The sequence below is a fragment of the Oryx dammah genome, unplaced genomic scaffold (genome assembly GCF_014754425.2).
Source record: "Oryx dammah isolate SB20612 unplaced genomic scaffold, SCBI_Odam_1.1 HiC_scaffold_8, whole genome shotgun sequence".
In the NCBI taxonomy this organism is placed as follows: domain Eukaryota; kingdom Metazoa; phylum Chordata; class Mammalia; order Artiodactyla; family Bovidae; genus Oryx; species Oryx dammah.
The window spans coordinates 6,207,009-6,234,635 of NW_024070192.1; the positions used below are offsets into that span (position 1 = coordinate 6,207,009).

Consider the following 27,627-nt stretch of genomic DNA (forward strand, 5'->3'; position numbering starts at 1 on the left):
CCCTAGCCCAGAAGAAACATGAGAGGTAAGGAGATGGTTGTTGCTTGAAGTCACTACATTTAGGGGTTATTTGCCTCATAGCAATAGATAACCAAAACCGGTGAGGTTGGGGCTGGGGGATTTAGTGGGTTGAATGGTATCTATCTCTCCCTTTCTCCTCTACTGCGGCAAAAAAAAAAGAAAAAGATACTTTCACTTGGAACTTTTGGAATAAGGGTCTTTGCAGATATAATTAAGATAAACATCTAGGTGTCCCCTGGAGGTCCAGTGGCCCTGATTTGGTGCTTTCACCCTGCTGTGACCAGAGTTCAATCCCTGGTTGGGGAACTGAGACCTCGGAAGCCCTGCCAAATGAGCAGGACAGAAAAGATAAAGATCTTGAAATGAGATCATCCTGAATTGGGCTGGGCCCTACACCCAGTGACAAGTGTCCTTCTATGAGACACAAAAGACACAGAGGCTCGGGTCATGTGAAGCCAGAGTCGGAGACGAGAATGAGGCTGTCACCAGCTAAGGAACGCCTGGAGACCCCGGAGCTATAAGAGGCAAGTGAAGAAAAAACAATAAATAAAAATAAGAGGCAGGGAGGGATCCTCTCCCAGCAGCCGTCAGAGGGAGTCCCCGGCATGAGCCACAAGGGGTTGCTTGTTGCTTTCTGAACCCACCAAGACCTCACAGCCTCCAGGTCTCCTCTCACGCTCGGAATTCCTGTCCGTCCTACCTTTGCTCTCCTTTCATCGTTCCCAGTCCAGCTCGGATCTCACCTCTTTCCTTACCCTCTCCCGGATTCCCCCACCCTCTCCCCAGCATCCACGGGTCTTCACGCCCAAGGTCTTGGTGCTCTTCTGTGACTATCACCTCGAATCTCAGTGACTGTTGTCCCTGATCTCATTGATTAGATTATGCGTGTTTGAAGGCAGAGACTGACCCGGTTTCCTTTACACCCTGCCTCTTGCACACACTTATCCAGTGTGCATCTGAAGACACGTGCCTGAGGAATCAGGAGGCTAGGGTAGAAAGGGTCTTGAAGGATCTGCTGGAGGAGGATAATCAGAAGCAGAGCTGCGACGGGAAATCCCTTCCCTGCCAGCATTTTTCTTGCACGTTGACCAGCGGTGGGTTTGGCTTCAGAGTCGGTGAGCCCAGGCATGAGGGACTGAGCTGCGTTTCTTGAGGGGTGCCAGGACTCTGCCAGGAGACAATTTTTAGAGACACAGTGGCTTCAGAAACAGAGGGAGGAGATGTGGGCCACGGAGATGTGTGGGGAAGTCAGGAGAGGAGGTTCTAGAGTAGAAGGAGCCTCTGGGAAATGTTAGACACAAAGTCTGTGGCCAGAATCTAGAACCCACTGGAATCCATGAGGAAGTTCCAATAAGAGGACCTGAGAAAATGGCCAAGACATCAAGGACTTTTAAAGTGACCTTGAGACTTCCCTGGTAATACAGTGGTTAAAAATCTGAGCTTCCAACGCAGGAGATGTGAGTTTGATCCCTGCTCAGGGAACTAAGATTCCACATGCCATGTGGTGTAGCCAAAAAAATTAAATAAAACATAAAGTGCCCTAAAGAATTGTCCCTGCGCTGCCGTTACAATGAGAAGACTGTTGACTAGCCTGACCATTCTAACCACTGGCTCCCATCATTGTTATTCCCACTAGCACCGCTGTGAGCTAAGATGAGGCCTATTCCTATGTACAGGGTTTTATACATTGCATAGCATGTGCGAGGGTTGAATTAAGCCCCCCTCCCACCCCAGAAAGAGATATATTGAGGTCCTAACACCTGGTAGCTGTCAATGTTACCTTCTTTGGAAACAGAATTTTGCAGATGTTATCAAGTTAAGATGAAGTTATGTTGGATTAGGTCGTCCTTCAATCCAATCTGGGCTTCCCTGATGGGTCAGTCAGTAAAGAATCCTCCTGCAATGCAGGAGATCTGGGTTCTATCTCTGGGTCAGGAGGATCCCCTGGAGAAGGAAATGGCAACCCACTCGAGTATTCTTGCCTGGGAAATCTCATGGACAGAGGAGCCTGGCAAGCTATACTCCATGGGGGTCACAAAGAGTCAGACATGACTGAAGTGACTAGACCACTGCCACATGTCAATTCAATGTGACAGTGTCCGTATAAGAAAACCAGGTGGGGACTTCCCCGTGGTCTAATGGGTAAGACTCCATGTTCTCAATGCAGGGGCACAGGTTTGATCCCTGATGGGGGAACTAAGATCCAGCATGCAATGGGGCAGCCAAAAAAAAAAAAAAACTTCCGAAGGTTGCCAGCAACCACCAGTTGCTGGAAGAGACACTTAAGACTTTGTCCTGGGAGCCATCAGAGGGCACAGGGCTCACCCGACCCCTCAGCTCTGGACTTCCAGCCCCCAGGACTGTGAGAAGACGCTTTCCTGTGTTTGAAGCCACTGTCTCTGTGGTTCAGCAGCGCTGGTAAACTCACTGCACGTGTTGACATCAGTCTCTTAATTTGATCCTCCCAACCACCCAGTTACTTCATGTATGTTACTATCTGTGATAGCCAGCCTCCAGGATGGCCCCAGCGGTCCTGTCGCAGCAAGGGGAACTCCTTCTAGGGCCTGAGAGTGGGCTCTTGTCTAACATTTGGAAATGAATTGTTTAAGAAGACACATGAGCTGACAAGCAAGAGACTTTAGTGGGAAGGGGCCCCGGGCAGAGAGCAGCAGGGTAAAGGAACCCAGGAGAAATGCTTTGCCTTATGGCTCACAGTCTTGGGTTTTATGATGATGGGATTAGTTTCTGGGTTTTCTGTGGCCAATCATTCTGACTTAGAGTCCTTCCTGGTGGTACACACATTGCTCAACCAAGATGGATATCATCGAGAAGGATTCTGGGATGTGGTAGGACATGTGGCAGATAGCCCAGAAGTAAAGAATCTGCCTACAATGCGGGAGACCTGGGTTCGATCCCTGAGTCGGGGAAGATCCCCTGGAGGAGGGGATGGCAACCCACTCCAGTATTCTTGCCCGGGAAATCCCATGGACAAAGGACCCTGGCAGGCCATAGTCCGTGGGGTCGCAAAGAGTCGGACAGGACTAAGCGACTAACACACAGGACATGTGGTATCTCCTTTTGACCTTTCCTGAACTCTTCTGGTTGTTGGTGACTTATTAGTTCTGTGGTCTTTATCAGGACCTCCTTCAGGAAAATAACTCATGCAAATGGTTACTCTGGTGCCTGGCCAGGGTAAGCAGTTTCAGCCAATGTGTTTCCCCTAACAGTCCCACCCCCTGACATTCACCTCTCTGTGTAGTTCCCTTCCACATGGAATAAGGCTCACCTACATACCTGTAAGCAGATAGGATAAATGTCCTTGGAGAAAGAGAACCAGGCCCAGCTTTCTTGATGAAAGTCTTTTTTTTTTTTTTTTGGCTGTGCCACCTGACGTGGGATGTGGGATCTTAATCCCCTGACCAGGGATCGAACCGAACCTGTGTCCTCTGCAGTGGAAACTCAGAATCTTAACCACTGGACCACCAGGGAAATCCCCAAAAGTCATTTTTGGCCTAACCCATTTTGTGATCTAAGCCTGCCCACAGCCCTTGCATTTGAACAGGTCTCAGTAATTAATGGTCTTCAGGGAATAAAAGAAAGCAGAAACAAAGGACTATTTTCAGGCAAGAGAATTAATAATAACAAAGATAATGTGTCGGTTGTAAAGACTCCCAGTTCTGTTTCAATGGTAAAGATTAGTCTGAAGTACTCACAGGTCAAGGGCACCTAAGGGGTGACAATGACTTTTTTCTGACCCTCGTAACTTAAACAACTAAAGCTTGGACTCTGTCCTCTGCTGCCCAAGCCCCTTCATGAATATGCATGTACCCTTAGCTTAAAAACAAAACAAAACAAAACCCTGTCACTAAGTCCTGTCTGACTCTTTGTGACCCCATGGACTGTAGCCCGCCAGGCTCCTCTGTCCATGGGATTTCCCAGGCAAGAATGCTGGAGTGGGTTGCCATTTCCTTCTCCAGGGGATCTTTCCTGGCCTAGTGATAGAACCCTTGTCTCCTATGTCTCCTGCATTGCAGGCAGATTCTTTACCCACTGAGCCATCAGGGAAGCTCACTTTGCTTAAAACTTCTGCAAATTTGTTGTTCAAAGAGACATTGCTTTGGGAAAGATCCCAGGTATTCTCTTTACCTGCTGCAAGTAATAAATTCTTTCTTCTCCCTATCTTTGGCTTGGTTGTATCTTTTGGCTCAAACACCCACCAAGAGGCAAACTCAGTTTTTGGATAACATAACCAATAAGATCTTGTAGAAATAACAGTGCATACCTTCTCTGGGCCAGTCACTGTGTTCAGTTTCTGCCTCGCCCTCTTTTGGAACTGCACTGGGAAAACCCAGAGCCCGAGGCCACTCAGTCTGTGGCGAGTTCATATGATAAGGAACTGAGGCCTCCAGCCAATAATCAGCCCCACATGAGGGCGCCATCTTGGAAGCAGATCCTGCAGCCCCAGTCCAGCTGTGATGAAATAGGAACGAAGCGGGCAGGGCACAACCTTTGAAAGAACAACAGAACCTGAGGACCCAACACGAAATACAGGCTGCGTACTGTCACCCTGCTTATTTAACTTGAATGCAGAATACATCATGCTAAACACCGGGCTGGAGGAAGCACAAGCTGGAATCAAGCTTGCTGGGAGAAACATCAATAACCTCAGATATGCAGATGACACCACCCTTATGGCAGAAGGCGAAGAGGAACCGAGGAGCCTCTTGATGAAAGTGAAAGAGGAGGGTGAAAAAGCTGGCTTAAAACTCAACATTCAAAAAGGTAAGATCATGGCATCCAGTCCCATCACTTCATGGCATAGGGGACACAGTGGAAACAGTGACAGACTTTATTTTCTTGGGCTCCAAAGTGACTGAAGATGGTGACTGCAGCCATGAAATTAAAAGACACTTGCTCCTTGGAGGAAAAGCTGAAACTGTTTACCACAGATTGGGATTGGGACTCGAACCCATGTGCTAGGACTCGAACCCAGCCAAAACCCTGCTTGGGACTTGAATCCAGACAAAACCCATGGTACCTGGTTTCAGAACCTAATGAAGCTCAGGTTCTTGATGTCTCATCACAGAAAGAATTTGGTGAGAGACAAAGTGATAGGTAAGAAATGGATTTATTCAGATAGAGTGTGGGCCATCGCAGAGGGTGAATGTGGCCGTGAAATTTAGTGTGGTTAGTTTTTACACGCTGGGAAAGATTGAAAGCAGGAGAAGAAGGTGACGACAGAGGATGAGATGGTTGGATGATCACTGACTCAATGCACATGAGTCTGAGTAAACTCCAGAGTTGGTGATGGACAGGGAGGCCTGGCGTGCTGCAGTCCATGGGGTCTCAGAGTCAGACACAACTGAGCGACTGAACTGAACTGAATTTCATATGCTAATGAGTGGGAGGATTATTCCAACTCTTTTGGGGAAGGAGCAGAGATTTCCAGGATTTGGGCCACTGCCCATTCCTTGGTCTTTTAACAGTGCCTTTGGAACTGTCATGGTATTTCTGGGTGTGTCATTCCACTTGCTGATTGAGGAGCAAGATCTAGTCTTGTCTGCCATCTTGGTCCCATATGATTCTAATCCTTTATGTTGTGTCCTTGGGTGATGTCATTCTTCCAAAAGTTGTGCCCGGCCTCTTTCCCTACTGTTACAAAGCTATGACCAAGCTAGACAGCATATTAAAAAGCAGAGACATTACTTTGTCAACAAAGGTCCATCTAGTCAAAGCTATGGTTTTTTTCAGTATTCATGTATGGATGTGAGAGTTGGGCCATAAAGAAAGCTGAGCACCAAAGAACGGATGCTTTTGAACTATGGTGTTGGAGAAGACTCTTGAGAGTCCCTTGGACTGCAAGGAGATCCAACCGGTCAATCCTAAAGGAGACCAGTCTGAATATTCATTGAAAGGACTGATGCTGACACTGCAGCTCCAATACTTTGGCCACCTGATGGGAAGAACTGACTCACTGGAAAGGACACTGATGCTGGGAAAGATTGAAGGCAGGAGGAGAAGGGGATGGCAGAGGATGAGATGCTGGGATGGTATCACCAAGCTGATGGACATGAGTCTGAGCAAAGTCCGGGCATTGGTGACGGACAGGGAACTTGGCGTGCTGCAGTCCATGGGGTCGCAAAGAGTCAGACACGATTGAGTGACTGAACTAAACTGAACCAAGGGCACAACAGAAACCGATTAGAATCATATGAGTCCAAGATGGCAGACAAGTCAACTTCAACTAGACCTTGATCCTCAATATATGCTCATCATAACACATCAGTAAGCCAATGACACACCCAGAGTCACCATGATAGTTCCAAGGCCAACCATCAAAAAGACCAAAAGGTGGTCAGTGGCACAATTCCTGGATATCGCCACCTCTTCCCAAAAATAGTTGGAGTAATCCTTCCATTCATTAGCTTATGAGATTACCCAGATCATAAAAGCTGACCACACCACATTTCAAGGCCACACTAACTCTGCAATGGCCCACACTCTGGCTGCTTCTCACTAAATAAATCCACTTCTTACCCTATCACGCTGTCTCTTACTGAATTCTTTCTGTGATGAGATATCAAGAATCTGAGCTTCATTAGGTACCAAAATGTGGTCTGTGATCTCAGTCAGAAGACTGTAGGTTTTGGCTGGGTTCAAGTACCAGCCTTGTGGGTTTGAGTCCCAAACTAGGTTTTGGCTGAGATCGAGACCTGGCACATGGGTTCAAGCCTTAATCTGGCTTAAAGCTCAACATTCAGAAAACAAAGATCATGGCATCCGGTCCCATCACTTCATGGGAAATAGATGGGGAAACAGTGGAAACAGTGTCAGACTTTATTTTTTTGGGCTCCATAATCACTGCAGATGGTGACTGCAGCCATGAAATTAAAAGACACTTAAAAAAAAAAAAAAAAGACACTTACTCCCTGGAAGAAAAGTTATGACCAACCTAGATAGTATATTCAAAAGCAGAGATATTACTTTGCCGACTAAGGTCCGTCTAGTCAAGGCTATGGTTTTTCCTGTGGTCATGTATGGATGTGAGAGTTGGACTGTGAAGAAGGCTGAGCGCCGAAGAATTGATGTTTTTGAACTGTGGTGTTGGAGAAGACTCTTGAGAGTCCCTTGGACTGCAAGGAGATCCAACCAGTCCATTCTGAAGGAGATCAGCCCTGGGATTTCTTTGGAAGGAATGATGCTAAAGCTGAAACTCCAGTACTTTGGCCACCTCATGCGAAGAGTTGACTCATTGGAAAAGACTCTGATGCTGGGAGGGATTGGGGGCAGGAGGAGAAGGGGACGACAGAGGATGAGATGGCTGGATGGCATCACGGACTTGATGGACGTGAGTCTGAGTGAACTCCGGGAGTTGGTGATGGACAGGGAGGCCTGGCGTGCTGCAATTCATAGGGTCGCAAAGAGTCGGACATGACTGAGCGACTGAATTGACTGAACTGAATTTGCCGCCCCAGCCAACATCTTGGCTTCAGTCTCATGAGAAACTCCCAACCAGATCTCCTAGGTAATCCATTCCTTGATCCCTGACTCCTAGAAACAGAGTCATAACAAATACTTATTGCTTTTATGCCACTAGATTTCACAGGACAGCAAATACTCTTTTCTCTATCTCAACTAAGGTAGTGTGCACAGTAGTTAAGAACACAAGTTCTGGAGTCAACTATCACTTACTAGTTACTGACTTTGAACCCCTCATTTGGGCCTCTTTGAGTTTCCTCATTTTATAAGCATGTAGAATAATTGTATCAACTTTAGAGACTGTAGGGAGGAACAAAGAAGTTAATATGGAACTTATACCTGCCTGGCACAGAGTAAATATTGTTGTTTAATCACTAAACCGTGTCTGACTCTTTTGCGACCCCATGGACTGTAGCCTGCCAGGCTCCTCTATCCATGGGATTTCCCAGGAAAGAACACTGGAGTGGATTGTAATTTCCTTTTGCAGGGGATCTTCTGGGCCCAGGGATCCAACCCGCAGCTCCTGCATTGGCAGGCAGGTTCTTTACTACAGAGCCCCCAGAGTAAACACTAGCTATTGTTATTATAGAGAGTCTTCCTCGCTGTACCACCAGCTACTCAGCAGTCAGGCTGAGTCCTGGACCCAGGTCTCCCAACTTAGCGCTCATAGTTTAACTGAATGGCTGGGGAAGTCAGATGCTCTGTGAGTCTGTAATTTCTATCCCTCTCTCCCCCTGCAGCCAGTTGTTTCAGCTGCAAAGCACCATCAACAGCTGGCCGCGCATCGTGCTAGGGTGGGGAGACAGCCAGCGGGGTTGAAATTGTAGCTCTTGTCCTGGGCCCCGGGGAGAGCCGCTAAGTCTTTGGAGGAGAAGCATTAGAAAGGCAGCAGCAGGCTGGGCACCCTCTGAGGGGGCTGTTCTGGATCACATTTCATTGCCACAGTGGGTCTAAGAACAGGAAGGAGTCTTTGTTTTCAGCCCTGATTAGGAATGGCCCAAGAGCAAGCAGGAATACTATTTTGAAATGCAATACAGCATTAGGGCGAAAGGGTTGTCGGGAGTAAATCTCTGTGCCTGGCTGCTTTCGTTTGAGCAGATCAAAATGACCTTGAACAAGCAGAGGTCCAGGAGCCACGGGCTCCCTCTAGGAGAAGTACCCACTCCCCTTCTTTCCCCTTAAGTTAGTGGCTTCTAGTCACAAAGAGTCGGACACGACTGAGCAACTGAACTGAACTGAACTGAACTGACCCCCACCTGATAGCAGCAAACAGCCAATGCTTGTAGTGAAATGAGGCAATGGGGGAAAAAGGAAAGAAGAAATTTCCTTTTGAATGACCAGTATCATCTATGAAAATTGGATGCAAAGAATCCCCAGGTGTGCCTCCTCGTGGCAAGTGGAGCCCTTTGGAAAACATCAAGGGAGGTTACTGGGCGTGACTTTCCCAAGACTTTCACTAAAGAGTGGTAGAATATACCACCCCCAAATACGCCTCTTAGGCACAAGGACTATTTTGAGAAAGCACATGCAGGAGAAACTCTGAAGGCAGAGCCACAATTACCCTCTGGCAAGGGAAATTCCTATTTATGAAAGAAATCTCCATTTGTAGAGGCGTCTCCCTCTCCGTGCCAGGAAGAGGATGGCAACTCTAAATCCTGACAATCTTATCAATGGAGGAGGTGTCGACAGAAGTCTGCGTAACCGTCCTCTTGTGGATCATGCCTTTCTTGGTTACATCCCCCTAAGCAGTCTCCCTCACACCTCTCTTTTGTCTTTTGCTGAAGACAGTAGGTCAGAATTCTGAGCTACCTCTTTGAGTTACTCTCTTTCCCCTCTGGTTACTCCCGCCTGCTTGAGCTTCCCCGATGGCTCAGTAGGTAAAGGACTGGCCTGCAAAGCAGATTTAGGAGAAGATGCAGGAGACCGAGGATTGATTCCTGGGTTGGGAAGATCCCCTGGAGAAGGAAACGGAAACCCGCTCTAGGATTCTTGCCTGGAGAAATCCTATAGACAGAGGAGCCTGGTGGGCAATAGTCCATGGGAGTCCCAAAGAGTGGGACACCATGGAGCATGTACACGTCCCCCATGTGCACGTCCCCCATGTGCACACAAGGTATACATGTTAATAAACGTGTCTTGTGTCTGTGTGGGTGTGTTTTGTTAGTTTCCAGCAGAAACTTAGAAGAGTGGAGGGAAATTTTCTTTCCTCCTCTCTGTCACTTTGATCTAAGATGCCCCATGACAGCATCCAAGGCCTTCACTTCAGCTGACTTGCTTTTTCTCTGAAGCTCTACCAGGTCCAAAAATAGGAGTCCAGGTGAGAATGTTACTGAATCCAAGCTCAGGGCAGGAGATGAGGTGTTGAGGCAAGAAATAGAGACTCCATTCGACTTTTTTCGGAAAGCCAGGCATCCGCCGAGAAGATGTCCTAGAGTACCATCTTATCGGCGTCTTGATGTTAGTTTCTTTTATAAAACAGAGAAGGGGAGGAGATGAGGAAGTAAAAAGGCTGTAAGTCTCGCAGAATATCTGCTGGCTTGGTCAGCATCAGGGACAGGATGTGTTAACTTCTTCTTTTCTGCAGTCATTCACAGGTGGGCAGGGTTCCCCAGGCAGGCCATTATGTATGGTTACAGCTATACACAGCATCCGATCTAACAAAAGCCATCGAGAGCAAAAGTAAAGCGAAAGAAACAGATCCAACATGAAGTCAGATTCTATTCTCCCCTGTTTACAAGAAGGAGCAAGACCAGACACCAACAGAAAATAATTCAACGATAACTGCCTCTGATCTCCAGGGAAAGGAAACCTACGAGAAATCGGCTCCTGAAAAGCATTTCTTTGGGGGCTGGCTCACATTTTCTTGCCTTCTGCTCCCTTCCCACCTCTGGGATCCTCATCTTTCAACAGGCAAGAGTCCGGGGGCTTCAGTTTATGGGTCTGGCCAATGCCTGTCAGGGCAACATCATCCCCCCAAGGGCTCCACACCCTCACGCACTCTCCTTACTTCACTCCCCATGAAAACTCAGCTCCCAGGAGTGCGTTCATTTAATCAGACAGCTCTGCAATCATTTACTCTCCAGTCAGCTGCCGCTCCACTCCTGAGCCCCAGTTCTGCTCATCGCTTATGTTCCTGGGAAGTATTTGCTTGTCTCTAAAACAGATTGATATTTCAGTGGCTCTCAAATCCTATTAGACACAACAATCACTTGGAGAACTTCCTAAAATACAGAGTCTGAAAAAAAAAAAACCACAAAACATAAAAATAAAATACAGAGTATGGGTGGATTCATAAGACCTACTTTTTTTTTTAACTTTTATATTAGAATATAGTTGATTAATGTTGTGATAGTTTCAACTGCAGAGCAAAGTGATCCTATACATATACAAGTATCCATTCTTTTTCAAATTCTTTTCTCATTTGTTGCTGTTGTTTAGTTGTGAAGTCCCATCTGACACTGTGCGACCCTATGACCCACAGCACGCCTGGCTCCTCTGCCCTCCACTATCTCCCGGAGTTTGCTGCAATTCTTGTCCATTGAGCCAGTGATACTATCTAACCCTTACAGAATGTTAAGCGGAGTTCCCCGTGTTATAGAAAATGTATAGTCTTGATAATACACTTCAGGCTATGATCAACTCTAGGATAACTTTAGGTTATCTTAAACGCAGGAACCATGCCTCTAATTGGAATGATTTCAGACCTGGCTGGAAAATATTCGGGACGGGAGCATGAGGCAAAGGGAAAGAAACCTAACAGTGGCTTCCGGATCCTCAGTCGTGCCTTCAGCACAGGAGAGCCAAAGCGTGGCTGTGCCACAGAGGAGCAGAAATGTACAAGACTCTCCTTTCCTGGAACGCATCCCTCGTGGGCGCCCTGCGCTTCGCACTCTGGCTCCAGCCTTCTGTTGCAGGAGGGGACTCCTTCCAGCGGTGGGACTTGCCCGGGGAGACCACTTGCTGACAAAGCCAGAGGCGTTGCTGCAAAGGGGCGCCTGGGTGGAGAGCTGATGGGTCAGGGAGCCCCGGAGAACGGCTCTGCCAGCTGGCTCAGAGCCTTGGGTTTTATGGTGATGGGATTAGTTTGAGGGCTGTCTCTGGCCAATCACTCCAACACAGGGGCCTTCCTGGTGGCGTGGGCATCTCTCAGCCAAGATGGACTCCATCCAGAAGGGTTCAGGGGGGTTGATAGGACATACAGACTGGTGTCTCCTGACTCCTTTTGACCTTTCCTGAATTCTTCGGCAGTAGCTTGTGAGTTCCAAGTTGCTTACCAGGACCTCCTGTGTTAAGAAACTCATGCAAGTGATTCTATCTTGTCTGGCCAGCGTGGGTGGTCTTGGTCAGTGGTTCCTCTAACACTTATGCTCGTCTTTCAATAACCCTCATCCCCTGAAAGCAGGGAACCTGCCCCCCTGGCTGTAGCAACACGGAAGCCTCCACGGTGTGGGGCCCTAAATGGGAAACCTTAAAAAAGATGGGTTAGCTTTGCAGTGGGAAACTAACATGGCGCCTGGCGGAAGAGATAGGGGCGTGGTCTATGTTAAAGTTTTTGATTGGCTCTCTTGATCTCCCTGCACGTGGACAGCGCGTGATCACCATAGACTCCTGTTATAATGAAGGCACATGATGATTTGACCTTTAACGTGATTGGTGCAACTATGGCATATTACGATCTGACCTTTAACATGTTTGGTGCAACTATGGCATATTACAATTTGACCTTTAATGTGATTGGTGCAACTATGGCATATTACGATTTGACCTTTAACGTGATTGGTGCAACTATGGCACATGACTATTTGACCTTTAACGTGATTGGTGCAACTATGGAAAGTCCCTCGCAAAACCCCGGGCTTGCCTATATAAACCAAGAGCTTGCGGCAATAAAGCGGAACTGCTCAGATGGAACCGTGTTGAGTCTGTTTGTCTCTCCCTCCTTGAGGGGCTGGGTTGACCGACAGCAGGCTCATCTCTTTGGGACCCGTTGGCTTTGCTGAGGGAAGTTCCACTGCTTCTCTCTTTCTGCGGAGCGCCCCCTGCACCATGGACCATCTGTGCCGTTTGCGTTTGGCCTCTATTCCACTTTCCTCTCCTCAGAGCTGACTTGAACAATTCTTTTTTTTAAATTTTCATATTTGAACAATTCTTGACTTAACTTTGGTTCTCAAAGGCAGTGTGGATCATTAGTCATATTTGGGGGTGGGGAGCAGAGATTTGTAAAAACAGGCACTTAGTCTTCGTTTTGGTTAGAGACCAAAATTCCAGAGTTCAGAATGGGGCCCGAAATCTGCTTTTTAAACAAACACAACAAACTCTGAAGCTGTGCACTTCAGTCTGGGAAAGCCTAAAGACCTTTGCCTCCATTTTCATGAGCTGTTTTCTCCTTACACAGACGGGCAGTGGAGGCAGATGAGCCTGGGACAGGAAGGTCCCAAGCTCCAGCCAGGGATGCTCAAATCTGTGGTTTCCTGTAATCTCTACAGCAATCAGCAGGGGAGTAAGGGCCAGAATTGTGGCCCCATTTTAGATAAAAGCAAGTTCTTGCTCTTTGGACAACTCTGATGGTAAAAATCTCCCTGCAACGCAGGAGACTCAGGTTCAATCTCTGTGTCAGGAAGATCTGGAGAAGGGAATGACAACTCACTCCAGTATTTTTGCTTGGAGAATCCCATGGGCAGAGGAACCTGGTGGGGTACAGTCCACAGGGTCACAAACAGATATAACTGAATGATTAACACACACACTCGCATATACTGCTCCTTGCAGCTCTAAAACTGTGATCCCACAGCAGAAGGCAGAGCGCCAAGTTTAAGCTTTATGTCTGTCACTTGTGACTTTAGGGAGGCGCTCTTCCCAGCCTGGCCTCCAATTCCCACACGGAGGCTGGGCATCGTCTCAGCAGGCTTCTCCGAGGGCTCTCCCAGAACAGGTTAATCACGGGGGCTTAACTTTGTTGTAAACTGGTTTTATGACTGAGCTGCTGTCACCCAGGCTCAGCTGTCATACTTGATTGTTTTACACTGCATAGGCAAGTCTTCCAGGGTCAGTTTAAGAAGGAAGGAAGGACGGGAGGGTGGAGGAAGGGGGCGGGAGGGAAGGAAGGAAGAAGGCTTTCAGAGGAGACCCACCACTGGATTTAAATTTGAGTCACTGCAGCAGAATGCAGTGATGGGTTAATGTCTGGGGGTGGGTATGCGGACGAACTGTAAGACTAACAGAAAATGACCACGGGTCATGCGGCATAAGTGACAGCAAGAATGAAGGCCGTCGCCTCGGAGGACTGAAGTATAGATTGTTTACGCCAGGCCCCACTTTAGCAAAACCACAACTGCTATTAAGACCCTCAAATGCGCCATCAGTGGTTCTGAATTTGGCATCCTGACCGAATTCTGCCTTATCATCAGAGGGGAAGCGAAGAGCACACAGACCAAAGGGGCTGAAATTTCAGCCGCTGCCAAGAGTCCCGGAGCCCCATCACCGTCCCAGAATAGCACAGCGCGGTTCCCAGAAGCCTCGGTGCACCACTGCTGGGCTTCCGGCGAGGCAGCCGGAGTCAAGCCTCAAGCAGCGCCAGCAAGCTCCACCCAGATGCCAGCTGGCGGGCCCTGCCCCAGCAGAGGCGCCAGCTCTGGTGAGTGCGGGCACGGCTGGCTCTCCCGTGGCACCCTGGTTCTCCACCCCCACCCCGTCCCCTCGGGGTCCTGGCTGACTTCAAGACTCAAGGGGCCCTCAAATCCCAGGCAAGGGGGTGCAGGCTGAGGCTGGGTCTTTGGAATACTGGTAGGTGATCCAGGCTGGTGGCTGGGGAGGCTGGTGAACAAGGGCCCTGAAGGCAGGACAGGCTGCAGTACACGCAGAGAGGACGTGCCCACAGTAGGCTGGCAGCCTCAGGAGAACAGGATTGAAAAAGGGAGAAGGGGCAGAGAGGGAGACACAGCGCCCTGCCGCAGGTCAGGCACTTCCCTAGGGCAGCGCCGTTACAGGGCTGGCTTCTCAAGGTGACAGTTTTGTTGGGAGATGGGAGGATGGCTAAGAAGGGAGGCTGCAGGTCAGCTCTGTTTCCACCGTCCTTCTCTTGTGATAGCCCGTGCAGGCGCTTCGCTTCGTCTGTTTATTCCCTCGCAAATGCTGATTGAGGCCCTACAAGAGGCAAGGCACCAAGGGACACAAGGATGCTTGGGCACACATCTTTCGGGAGAAGAGCTTACATCCTGGTGGAGGAAGGAAGACATATACTGAAATGAACGTTCAGAGCTCCGAAAACAAGCTATGAGAGAGACGACGAAAGTGCTTTGGGGCACAGAACAGTGAAGAGCCAGTGCATTGGAGTTAAAACCAGTGGCTTCTAATCCAGGGCTAGTCACTTAGCCTGTATGAACCTCAGTTTTAAATCTATAATATGGAGAGAATGTCTACCTTTTGAACTCCTAGGGTTATTAAGACCAAATATATACAAAAGATTCTTGGGAAATTGTACAGTTGGAAGATCCCCTGGAGGAGGAAATGGCAACCCATTCCAGTATTGCCTGGGAAATCCCAAGGACAGAGGAGCCTGGCGAGCTACATACAATCCATGGGATCGCAACAGAGTGAAGACACAATTTAGCAACTAAACAACAACACAGAAGTAAACTATTATGGGTGTTGGGTTATTAGACCAGCCAGTGTTTCTCTGGACATGACTGAGCGACTTTATTTCCACTTTTCACTTTCATACATTGGAGAAGGAAATGGCAGTCGCACAAAGTCGGACACGACTGAAGCGACTTAGCAGCAGCAGCGGCAGCAGTGTTTCTCTGAGTATCTTGGCCTGTGATTTTGGGAGCCAGAGGGAACCAGGGATCTGAGTGTGGGGCTCAGGACAGCAGCAAGTCCAAGCCTAGACTGGAGTCTGCCCCTTCCCCTGAGAGAAGGCCCCCAGCAACCCTCAGTTCTTGGCCAATCATTCCAATCATTCCACCCAATTCAGTGTATGTACAGAGCCTTATTCCAGGGCTGCAGGGCAGCTAGGCATGAAATCTGTTCCCCACCGAGCCCATCACAGAATGAGGGAAGCCAGGTATCTATATATGAAACAATTAACCATGCAAAGCAGGGCAAGATCGTTCGATTCATGCTAGAGGGGAAGCTTTGGGAGAGCAGAGGGGGATGGTCTATGCTATGAGTGGGGTTGCCGGCCAAAGCTTCTGGGAGAAGCAGGGGGCTTTAAAGGGGGATTGGTTCAGAGAGGCCAGGCATCAGTGTACTGGACTGAGAGTGGAGAACAGCGTGAGTGAAGCCACAGGAAGGTCTGTCCCATGGCCAGACTCAGAGCTGAACTCAGGCTGGGATCGCCACTTCCTGTGGGGAACAGGAGGGATGGGGCGTTGCAAGGGCCTTGAATGCCGCTGAGCAAAGGAGTTTGGTCTTAGTTTAGGGACAGCAGGAGCCAGTGAAGTCTTTCCAGGTGGCCCCAGTGGGAAAGAACCCACTTGTCAATGCAGGAGACCTAAGAGACATAGGTTCGATCCTTGGGTCTCCCCTCGAGGAGGGCATGACAACCCACTCCAGTATTCTTGCCTGGAGACTCCCATGGACAGAGGAGTCTGGTGGGCTACAGTCCACAGGGTTGCAAGAGTCGGACATGACTGAAGCGACTTAGCACACACGCACAGGAGTCAAGGAGGGTCTTAGGAGCCAAGAACGCCAGGGAGATGTCAGTAGCTGTCCCACAGCCGATGGGGGTTTGCAGGTGACTGGAGGTATCAGGGAGCAGAAGGAAGGCTGCAAGCAGGGTGATCAGGTTGGGTGCATGTAATCCCAATGGGAGGGTTGCTCCCACCCTGAAATATTCTCACAGCGGTGATGGGATGGGGGTGTGGAATGGGGGACGATGGGGAGACTCTTTCTGGGAGCAAGGAGAGGCCAAATACAGTATCTGTTTACCAGCTAGCTGCGGGGCACCCAGTCGCCAAGCACAAGATTCCAGGCACCTACCTATCAGGGAGCCCGGGGCCCCACACTCAGCCAATCGGGGCCTAGGGGACGTTGGAGAAGCAGCTTCTGCAAGAGTTGAGTTAAACACTGTTGAGCTGTGCTTAGTCGCTCAGTCATGTCCGACTCTTTGCAATCCCGTGGACTGTAGCCCACCAGGCTCCGCTGTCCATGAGGATTCTCCAGGCAAGAATACTGGAAAGGATTGCCATGCCCTTCTCCAGGGGATCTTCCCAACCCAGGGATCGAACCCAGGTCTCCCCCACTGCAGGTGGATTCTTTACCATCCGGGCCACCAGGGAAGCCCTAAACTGTTAGGCCTCTTTTTATTTTTGGTCGCAATGGAAGGCTTGTGGGATCTTAATTCCCTGACTAGGGTTGAATTCAGACCCTCAGCAGTGGAAGCACAGAGTCCTAACCAATGGACTGCTGGGGAATTTCCACTGCTAGGCTTCTTTAACCGGTAGGGGTGAGATTGAAAGAGGATGGACTACGAATGGAGAGGCTGACCACTGAGCACTCGTGAGTGCCTGGCTTGTGCGAGGAACATTCAAGACGTGGCTTTATCTGGATGTGACAGCAAGATGGGGGGTAGGTATTATCATGCCCCCTTTACAGTAAAGCGGGGCTCAGAGAGGCAAAGTGACTTATCCACGTCATATAATTGGCAGATGACAAAGCTGCGCCCCACCTTGGGCCTTGTCGGTAGCTTAGACTCATACGGCTCGAAAAGGAAGTATTCCAGTGAATAAAGGTAGTCTCAGTTGGCCAGTGGTCAGCAGGAATTTGTGAACGATACTGAGAGGGAGGGATTACAGACACCATCCAGACAACCCATTCATCCAAAATCTCTTGGAACAGCCAGCGGGTAGTAGCCTTACGGGCTGTTGCTGGTCAGTCGCCCAGTCGTGTCCAACTCTTTGTGACCCCATGGACTGCAGCACACCTAGCCTCCCTGTCCCTCACCATCTCCCGGAGTTTGCCCAACTTCATGATCATTGCATCAGTGATGCCATTCAGCCGTCTCATCCTCTGATGCCCTCTGCTCCTTCTGCCCTCAAACTTTCCCAGCATCAGGGACTTTTCCAATGAGCTATCTCTTCACACCAGATGACCAAAACACTAGATATATGGGACCACTTCTCAGAGTGTTATCTCTTGGTGAAGGTGGGTGTCCATAAAGGCTTACACACCTGAAAGTGAAGTGTTAGTCGCTCAGTTGTGTTGGACTCTTTTTTTTTAAATTTATTTATTTTCTGTCAGACTCTTTGGACCCCACGGACTGTAGCCCGCCAGGCTCCTCTGTCCATGGAATCCTCCAGACAAGAATCCTGGAGTGGGTGGCCATTTCCTCCTCCAGGGGCTCTTCCCAACCCAGGGATCAAACTTGGGCCTCCTGCCTTGCAGGCAGATTCTTTACCACTGAGCCGCCAGGGAAGCCGCTATGGGTTGTTAAATTGGGTAAAGGGTATTTGGGGGCGCCGATGGGCCTGTGATCAAGGTCTCTGAGGCCATGGCACCTCCCTCGGAGGAATGTCTCTTCTGCTCACTGGCTGAGTCCAACAGCGCCCACATGGTCTGGCTCCCAGGGCTGGGGTGGAGCTCTCAGGATTTCCTCTCCTGAGTTCTGCCCAGGATAGGCCCTCAGGCCCTGGGGAGCTAAAGCCAAGGGCATCAGGGACCCAGCAGCCTCAGAAGCCCCAGGACATCTGCCTCCTGTGCCTTGCTTTGTTCTGAAGGCAGATCCTATTCCAGATGAGATGGGGTAGGAAGGACCAGAACAAACTGTTCTCAGAAAACTGCCCCAAGTCTCCACCATGATGGCAGGACTGGCTGAGGGCGGGGTTCAGCCGCTGGGGTGTCCAGCTGGTTTCCAGACTACCATCAGTGGGTGGTCAGGCACCACCTACCCCAACCTGACCCCTCCCTGTGCCCAGAGAGAGCGAGGTACACTTGCTTCATGGGAGAGGTCTCTGGAGGGTGAAGGGGTTCCAGAAATTCGGAAGCAATTGAGATGAATCTAGAATTCACCTGTGTCTCCCTGAAGTCACTTGTCTCCCAATCTCCCTACTACTCCCCGCCACCCACCCCTTTCCCAGACTCCCTAGACTGGCTTTTTAAAAAAATTTAGTTTTTTGCCACCCCTCGCAGCATGCAGAATCTTATTCCCCCTGTCAGGACCAAACCTACTCTGCCTGCAATAGAAACACATGGATTCTTAATCAGTGAAAGCCCCAATACTATATATATTATTTAGATGACCTCGATGTTGGAAAAGATTGAAGGCAGGAAAAGGGGATGACAGAGGATGAGATGGTTGGATGGCATCACTGGCTCCATGGACATAAGTTTGAGCAAGCTCCAGGAGTTGGTGAAGGACAGGGAGGCCTGGCGTGCAGCAGTCCATGGGGTCGCAAAGAGTAGTAGATGACTGAGGGACTGAACTATTTATATATATCAAATTGCCAACATCCGCTGGATCATGGAAAAAGCAAGAGAGTTCCAGAAAAACATCTATTTGTGCTTTATTGAGTATGCCAAAGCCTTTGACTGTGTGGATCACAATAAACTGTGGAAAATTCTGAAAGAGATGGGAATACCAGACCACCTACCCTGCCTCTTGAGAAACCTATATACAGGTCAGGAAGCAACAGTTAGAACTGGACATGGAACAACAGACTGGTTCCAAATAGGAAAAGCCAGTATGTCAAGGCTGTATACTGTCACCCTGCTTATTTAACTTATATGCAGAGTACATCATGAGAAACGCTGGGCTGGAAGAAGCACAAGCTGGAATCAAGATTGCCAGGAGGAATATCAATAATCTCAGATATGCAGATGATACCACCCTTATGGCAGAAAGTGAAGAGGAACTAAAAAGCCTCTTGATGAAAGTGAAAGTGGAGAGTGAAAAAGTTGGCTTAAAGCTCAACATTCAGAAAACTAAGATCGTGGCATCTGGTCCCATCACTTCATGGGAAATAGATGGGGAAACAGTGGAAACAGTGTCAGTCTTTATTTGGGAGGGTCTCCAAAATCACTGTAGATGGTGATTGTAGCCATGAAATTAAAAGATGCTTACTCCTCGGAAGGAAAGTTATGACCAACCTAGATAGCATATTAAAAAGCAGAGACATTACTTTGCCAACAAAGGTCCATCTAGTCAAGGCTATGGTTTTTCCAGTAGTCATGTATGGATGTGAGAGTTGGACTGTGAAGAAAGCTGAGCGCCAAAGAATTGATGCTTTTAAACTGTGGTGTTGGAGAAGACTCTTGAGAATCCCCTGGACCGCAAGGAGATCCAACCAGTCCATTCTAAAGGAGATTGGTCCTGGGGTTCTTTGGAAGGAATGATGCTGAAGCTGAAACTCCAATACTTTGGCCACCTCATGCGAAGAGTTGACTCACTGGAAAAGACCCTGATGCTGGGAGGGATTAGGGGCAGGAGGAGAAGGTGACAACAGAGGATGAGATGGCTGGATGGCATTGATGGACATGAGTCTGAGTGACCTCTGGGAGTTGGTGATGGACAGGGAGGCCTGGTGTACTGCGATTCATGGGGTCGCAAAGAGTCAGACACGACTGAGCAACTGAACTGATATATATAGTATGGTATATATTGGTGTTAATATAATGGTTTATGGTATATAATATATATATATACATATTTGACTGCACCATGTGACATGTGGTATCTTTGTTCCTCCACCAGGGTTGAAATCTGTGCCCCCTGAATATTAAGAGCCAAATCTTAACCACTCAACTGCCAGAGGAGTCCTGAACTGGCTTTGTTGTTCAGCTGTTTAGTCGTGTTGAACTCTTTGTGACCCCATGGACTGTAGCCAGACTCCTTGGTGCATGGGATTTTCTAGGCAAGAATACTGGAGTGGGTTGCCATTTCCTTCTCTGAACTGGCTTTAAACATATGCTAATGAGGGACCCCTCTCATCAAACTGGTTTCAGCATTGGTTGCCTAGTTAGTGAAAGCTAGCCAGAGCAAAAGGAGGAGGGGACCACGGAGGATGAGATGGTTAGATAGCATCACCAACTCAACAGACAGGAATCTAAGCAAAGTCCAGGAGATATTGAAGGACAGACAAGCCTGGTGGGCTACAGCCCACGGGGTCAGAGTCCAACTGAACAACAACAAAGTCAGAGGCCAGAGTGACTGGTCGGCTTCAGGGAGCTCTGACTTTCAGCTCCCCCTTTCAGGGTGATCCCCACCGTCTGGCCCTTACAAGCGGCTGCACACCTTCACTGTTCCGGGTCCCTGAAAAGTGGCGTCGGAGAGGGAGTTGGGGGAAGGGTGTTGAAGTCACAACTCTGCAGCCCAAATCCCTCTTCCTCTTCATTCTGGAAAGAACTGAAACAATTCAGTGTTCACTCCACTCCCCAGGCCGGCCAGCGGAGGCCAGGCGCAGAAAGAGTTCTAGAAAACCAGGGCCCCAGCGCCAGCCCGGGCGGCAAGGCAAACCTGGGCTTTATCGCTCTGGCAGCGCTGGGTGTTTCAGGGAGTTTGACTTCTGGTCGTCATAGATTGAGGCAGGCAAACAAACAGCCCGGGAGGTACCTCCCTTCTCCCTGCGCCCTCCCCTATCTTGCTACCCCCTGGCTCGCGACCAGCCGCCTCCCCTTCCCTCCCCGCTCCCCCTTCCCGGGTGCTCCGGGCAGAACCCGCAAGCCCAGCCGCCCGCCCTGCCACCCGCTGGCTCCGACCGCGCTCTGCTGGCGATCCCCCAGGCAACTCGGCGTCAGGAGAAGTAGCACCCCGGAGACCCGGCGCCCAGCCCTGCCTCCGCGTCCCCTGGGCCCCAGCCAGGCCCAACAACCAGTCCCTTCTCGGTGCGCCGTGGCCCCTCTGGGTCTCCCGCGCTTGCCAACTGAGCCCCGCTGCGGCAGCCCACCTCCCACGCCGCCCGCAGCCCCAGCGGGAAGGTGGCCGGAAAATCTCTTGTTTACTGGGCCGCGGCGATCCCAGGTTGGATTCACTTCCCCATTTCTACAGTTCCCTTTCTGCCGATCCCTGACGCCGGAGGGGAAAGGGTGGCCACCAGCTGATCGGTGGATTGGGAGTCGGGTGGGGTACGGGGAGGGGACGCGCTCGAACTTTTGGAAAAGTCCCCGGGCGGAGGGAGGGGCAGGACTCCGCGGTCAGGCTGGCATGTCCCGGAGCGCAGAGGCCGCGGGGGCCGAGTGAAACACTGTACCTCGGGGAACTGAGCCGTGAAGGCTAATGGGGACAGGTCGGGACACGGAACCGGGACGTGGGGAGGGGAGAGCGCGCTAAGGTGGACCGTGTCCGGGACGATCCCAGGACACCCAGGTGCGGGGCAGTCGGACCCAGGAATACTTCTGCCCGCGGTCCCCAGTGGTTCTGGGCCCGGCCCACCGCGCTTAGGGGCGCGCGGGGTGGAGCTCCTACGTACAGTAGGTGACCCAGGTGCGGGGGAAGGATCGCGCGTGCAAGACACTCGGTGTGTGGTGTGTCCACGTATGCAAGCTCGGATAGGGCAGGGGGCGCAGAAGGCGTGACAAAGACATCGACTTTGCGTCTGAGTGTGCCCCTCGCTTTAGTCCGGAGTGGCGAACTGCCACACGCGCGTCTCGCGGGAAAGCCAGGACGAAGGTGACAAAGGGTAGGTGTCCGCCCCAGAGAAACGCACCAAGGTGGCCCCCGCGTGTTGCTCGTGTGCGCGCGCTGGGACTCGCGGAGACCGACAGCCCTCCGGCGAACTGTGCGGGACCGTTCCCCAAGCCGCTTTCGGGAGCGAAAGCCTAGTCCTCCAAGTGTGTGCGCGTGAGTGTGCGCGCGCCCGCGTGCGGGGGCGTGGCAGTAAACAGCAACAACCCACCCGCCAGCTGGGCCAGAAACTCTGATCTCCCTCCGCAGCCGGAAAGGGCGTCTAGTCGGAGCTGGGAGGTGAGTCCGGGATGGGCTGGGGGGAGGGCCGACCGGGCTTTGTTACCTTGTGAGCGGATTGCCTGCACCTGGAGCCCCGCGGGCGCCCGATAAGCGCCTGAATGGAGGTGATGTCACGGCGATGCAGGCGTCGGCCCACCCTCGCCAGGAGAAAGGAGTCGAGCACCCGGAGAGGCCAGCGCGACAGCGAGCGCAGGAGCGCAGCCAGCGCCGGGTCCCGCTGAGAGGCAGGCCCTGAGTCCCGATCCCCCGCCAGGGCCCCACCACCCCAGGCCAGGGTTGGGCCTGGCCCCGCGCCCTGCGCCGAGTCCCTCCCAGCCGCGCTCGCGCCCCGCCTGGAGTTGGCCCCAAACGCCGCGCCGGAGCTGGGCCGGCGGCGCGTCCCAGGTAAGGGCTGCTGCCCGCTCGCTCCGCCCTCCCGCCGGCCGCTGGGAAGAGTAGGCTCGGGTCGGGCTGGCGGGGAGTGGGCGAGGGTAGAGGCTCGGGGTTGGGAGAACCGGGGGGACGGAGGGCGCCGCTCCGACTCTGCTCGACCCCAGAAACTTTCCAAACCGAGCCGGCTGGGGACTGGGGGGTGCGAGAAGCCCGGCGCCGCGGCTCCAAGTTGGCGGCGAGGGCGAACTCCACCATCGGGGTCTCGCAGGACCGCCCCCTCCGCCCTCGCAGCCTCGCTGCGCGGGTCCGCGGCCAACAGTGACCTGCGGGCCGGCGTCCTCTCCGCTGCCCGCGACCGTGGATCAGAAGGGCAGGTTTCTGGGGCCGGAGGGAACGGGAGAGAGGTTGCAGCCTGCTCTTTCTGCTCCGCCATCCCGGGGAGCGTGGGTGTAGACCCCGGGCCCGGGGAGGACAGGGAAGGGAGCGCTCGGAATCCTCCTGCGCGAAGTTCGGGATTTCGGTCCGTCGTTAGATTCGCGGCTTTTAGCATCGTGGCTTCTAGAACCTTTCCCTTGGCCCGCCCCTCCCCCACCCAGGGGCTTTCCTGCGCCCTTCCCAGCCGCGGAGGTGGAGTTGCGGCGCTCCTGCCCGGATCCAGTTTTAAACCCCGCCAAACGCGATCATTTGAAAACTCCACGCTGTCGATCCTAAAACTCTGGGACTGGACTGTGTTGAATTTGGGTTTTGTGCTCTTGGAAGGTCCCTCCCGGAGCCTTTTTGTGTGGCTGGGGGAGGGCATGCCGCTGGGGGTGGGGCGCATTCCGGAGTGGCTTTCTAGAGCTGACCCTTGGGCTGAGGACTCACGTGTTTCTGAACGCTCAGGCAGTTGGGGGCCAGATGCTCACCCTCGGGTGTGAGGGTGTAGGCTGGGGTTCCCGGAAGCCCTCTAACTCCCCCTCTTCACCCCCGGCAGCAACTTGGGCGCAGAGGTAGCTCCTTACAGGCCTCTTTGACTCCTCCTATTGGTTGGTTTAAACTCCAGAGCACCCAGAGCAGAGGAGGAAGATGGCAAGACCTAAACTGGGGCGGGGAGGCGGTGGGAGGCTGTCAGCGGGTACCCGTCTCTCTTCGTGGGCTGCTTAGTGGTGGCAGAGCAGGAGGAAGGAGGCTGCTCAGTGGCAGTCTGCGCGGAGCCTCTACCTGGCCATGGCTCCCTTGAAGGTAACCACTGACTGTGGGTCTGTATCTTCCTCTGCCCCTTTGAGCAGGGGACACAGACCAGGGCGGCAAGGTCGTGAGAGGCTCCGGTGCCTCTTTTCAGGATGTTTCTCAGGCTTGCGTGTGGCTGGCTGCCTCATCCTTGCCCAGTGAAGCCCACTCGGGGCTGGCTGGGCCTCGGAGCCCACCACTCTGCGAGGGAAAGAGGGAGGGGGGGATTCTGGAACCGGATGGGGCCGACTCAGACCCGAGATGGGGGCAGAGTGACTGAGCCTGGGGAAAGGCCGATTTCAGAGGTGGTCAAAAATATTTGTATAACTGATTCCAGGGAGATGAATCAAAAGGGCTCCTTTGTCCCGAAAATAACCTGCAGCATGATTATGGGCTGCAGCCATGGTCTGGGGGGCACTCAGAGGGTGGAAGGAGGTCCCCCTCCTTGGTCCTAGAGAACCTTCGTGCAGAAGCAGTCACTCTAAAAAGAAGAGGCAGGCCTGGGATGGGGGAGAAATGAGCACCCAGTCTATTCAGTGAGCGATTTTCTAATGCCTCCTGTGTTGAGTGCAAGACTAGATGTTGCGGGGAATGCTGAGATAAACATATCTTGCTCACCCTGGTAGACCTTAAAGCCAGGTAAAGGAGACACGGCACACACACATGATTCTAACCATCGAGGCTCGGAAGACAGCCTGGAAATGCAGGCTCTAGCGAGCCACAGGGTGGAGAGTCTGGAGACTGAGCTGGTTCGTTTCCTCCACGTCCTTTCCCCCTCGCCACCATCTTCAAAAATGGCATCCCTTGACTGGCTGAATCTGCATTCCTGGATGTGGAAGGACCCTGGGCCGAGCTCTTGAAGTCCCCCCCTGGCCTCCAGGGGTCGCTGTCCTAGGCAGTAGACAAGAACCAGGCCCACCTGGCCCAGTTTTCCCACTTGAGCTGCTGTGTGCCTCTCTCCCCACTCAACCACATCAAGGTTCCCATGTTGGTCGGTCCAACAGGCTTAACGCATAAGATTGGGACCAACAACAAAGTGAGAAGGAAACTGGGGTGAGGGCTGTGAAGCTGCTCTGGCCCTGGCCCAAGTTCCTTTGAGGTGCTGGATTCTGGTCCGGTACCAGCAGGTATGGCTCTAAGAGTGAGACAGACCAAGAAGGATTTACATAGAAGTCCCAGGACTAAATGGAAGCTGGCTTGGTTTTTGGTAATGAAATGGCCGTTGGGAGATTTGAACTAGTAGCATGGGCTTAGTAGCCTTTCCCCTGAATCCAGCCAGGCTTTAGATTTTTTTTTTAATCTTTATTGATTTATGTGGCTGTGTCGGGTCTTAGTTGCATGAGGGATCTTCCTTTGCAATGCACAACTCTCCACTTACGGCTCATGGGCTCAGTAGTGGTGATGCCCGAGCACCAGAGTGCAGGCTTAGTTGCTCTGTGGCATGTGTGATCTTAGTTCCCTGACCAGGGATCGAACCTGCGCCCTGCACTGCAAGGCGGAGTCTGAACCACTGGCCCACTGCTGAAGTCTCCAGACCTTAGATTTTATTTGGGTAAGGGCCTTACGTTTGGCCTCCATCTTTAACCAGGGATGAACGTGTCCTCAGCAAATGGATTGCCGATGCTTTTTTGCCAGACTCAGATCTTAAAGCACAGCCCTGGTAATGCCCTCACTGTGCAAAAAAAAAAAGTCTTCAGTGGCTCCCACTGCCTTTAGAGTCGTGCCCCAAACTCCTTCCCTGGAGTGTCTCTAATCTGTGGCCAGCCAGCTGCAACCTCCCTTTACAAACTCGGTTCATAGGTACATATTGGTGAAATTGATTAGAAACTGAATAAAGTGCTGTTGAGAGGTCTTCTCCACCCTGGATCCTCCTTTGGGTTCCTGTATCACTTTTCTCTCTCCAGAGGTCGATTCTTTTGTGTAGCTCTTTACCTGATTCTTCCTTGGGTGGTTTTCTTATGGACCTATCTTTTCTGTCCTTTTGATTTGAAATAGCCTTATTGGCAGGGATTGTGTTTGTTCATCTTTGTATTTTTCACTGCGTCTCAGAGAACTACTGGGCTTAACTGTTGTAAACTGCAACCTGGAGGAGGGAGGTGGGATGAGCAGTTCTCGAAGATGCACAGATTGCTGGAGGCTAAGTCTGACTGACCATTCTCAGGTTTCAGTACCACAGCTTCACCCCAAGTTCTAGCTGCTTGGCTATGAAGCAGAAGCACCCAAGATAGGCTTGAGTGCTTAGAATCCCTTAGCATGTTATCCATAAATTATCTCCTGGAATGGTTCAATACACCTTATCCATTAGCCTGCTCCGATTCCTTTTTTCTCTTCTTAGTCATTGTAAATAAAGTACAGTGTGTGCCTTATTGATTTACGATTACGCAAAGTCCCCTACAAAGACTTATTTAAGTTGTGATGTAGGGAAAACAAGCTTTTGCGTTGAAGTCAAGCAAAACTAGCTGCGTTACGGTACCATTTATTTAGGAAAACAGTATAGTAAATTCACATAAGATTGTTAATTTATTAAAAGTTAACGGTCAGGGTTTGGGGAAAAGCAAGCTTTAATTGACAGATGAGATGGTAGCCAGGAACGCTGAGAGACCTAAAATACTTTTAGGTATTTTAGGATACCTTAAAGGACTTTGTAGAATGTCTTAAAGGACTTTGAAAGTTGATGATCTTTTTATTATGTTAGTCTCAATTTGTGAGTTTTATTTTCCCTGACATAGTAGCAGTGTCCTTCCCCTTATCAATTATGGAGAGTCAGTTTTCTTTGCCCGTTAGACATTAATTAGCCAGGAATAGTGGAAACATTAAAGGGTTCATGTCCAACTCCTCTGCGACCCCGTGGACTGTAGCCTGCTAGGCTCCTCCGTCCGTGGGATGTCCCAGGTGAGAACACTGGAGCAAGTTGCCATTTCCTTCTCCAAAGGCTTATGGTCTGTTAGTTGCTCAGTCATGTGCAATTCTTTGCAACTTTGTGGACTGTAGCCTGCCAGGCTCCTCTGTCCATGGGATTCTCCAGGCAAGAATATTGGAGTGGGTTGCCATTCCCTTCTCCAGGGGATCTTCCCCACCTAGGGTTTGAACCCAGGTCTCCTGCATTGCAGGCAGATTCTATACCATCTGAGGAAGGGTTCAGCTCAGTTCAGTCGCTCAGTCGTGTCTGACTCCTTGCGACCCCATGAATCGCAGCACGCCAGGCCTCCCTGTCCATCACCATCTCCCAGAGTTCACTCAGACTCACGTCCATCGAGTCCGTGATGCCATCCAGCGATCTCATCCTCTGTCGTCCCCTTCTCCTCCTGCCCCCAATCCCTCCCAGCATCAAAGTCTTTTCCAATGAGTCAGCTCTTCTCATGAGGTGGCCAAAGTACTGGAGCTTCAGCTTTAGTATCATTCCTTCCAAAGAAATCCCAGGGCTGATCTCCTTCAGAATGGACTGGTTGGATCTCCTTGCAGTCCAAGGGACTCTCAAGAGTCTTCTCCAACACCACAGTTCAAAAGCATCAATTCTTCGGCGCTCAGCCTTCTTCACAGTCCAACTCTCACATCCATACATGACCACTGTCTTGACTAGACGGACCTTAGTCGGCAAAGTAATGTCTCTTTTGAATATGCTATCTAGGTTGGTCATAACTTTTCTT

The 27,627-nt window shown here is 51.0% G+C and overlaps 1 protein-coding gene and 1 long non-coding RNA gene across 6 annotated transcripts in view; one reads left to right on the forward strand and one right to left on the reverse strand.

The window, feature by feature from the left end:
* Positions 1 to 22,531, reverse strand: LOC120866569. Its single transcript, XR_005721705.1, has 3 exons — positions 22,443 to 22,531; positions 10,508 to 10,735; positions 1 to 536 (listed from the first exon to the last, which is right to left on the reverse strand). It is a non-coding gene; the product is annotated as an uncharacterized LOC120866569 (long non-coding RNA).
* GPRC5C (G protein-coupled receptor class C group 5 member C) overlaps positions 21,137 to 27,627 on the forward strand; it is a 17,283-nt gene continuing 10,792 nt past the window's right edge. Inside the window, exon 1 of one of the 5 annotated variants that reach the window (XM_040244358.1) lies at positions 21,137 to 21,454. The gene's annotated coding sequence lies outside the window, so the exon portion shown is untranslated. Of the gene's footprint in view, positions 21,455 to 21,600; positions 22,397 to 22,703; positions 22,784 to 27,627 lie in introns of those variants that run through there. The other 4 variants (XM_040244359.1, XM_040244357.1, XM_040244355.1 and 1 more) reach the window with 4 other exon arrangements.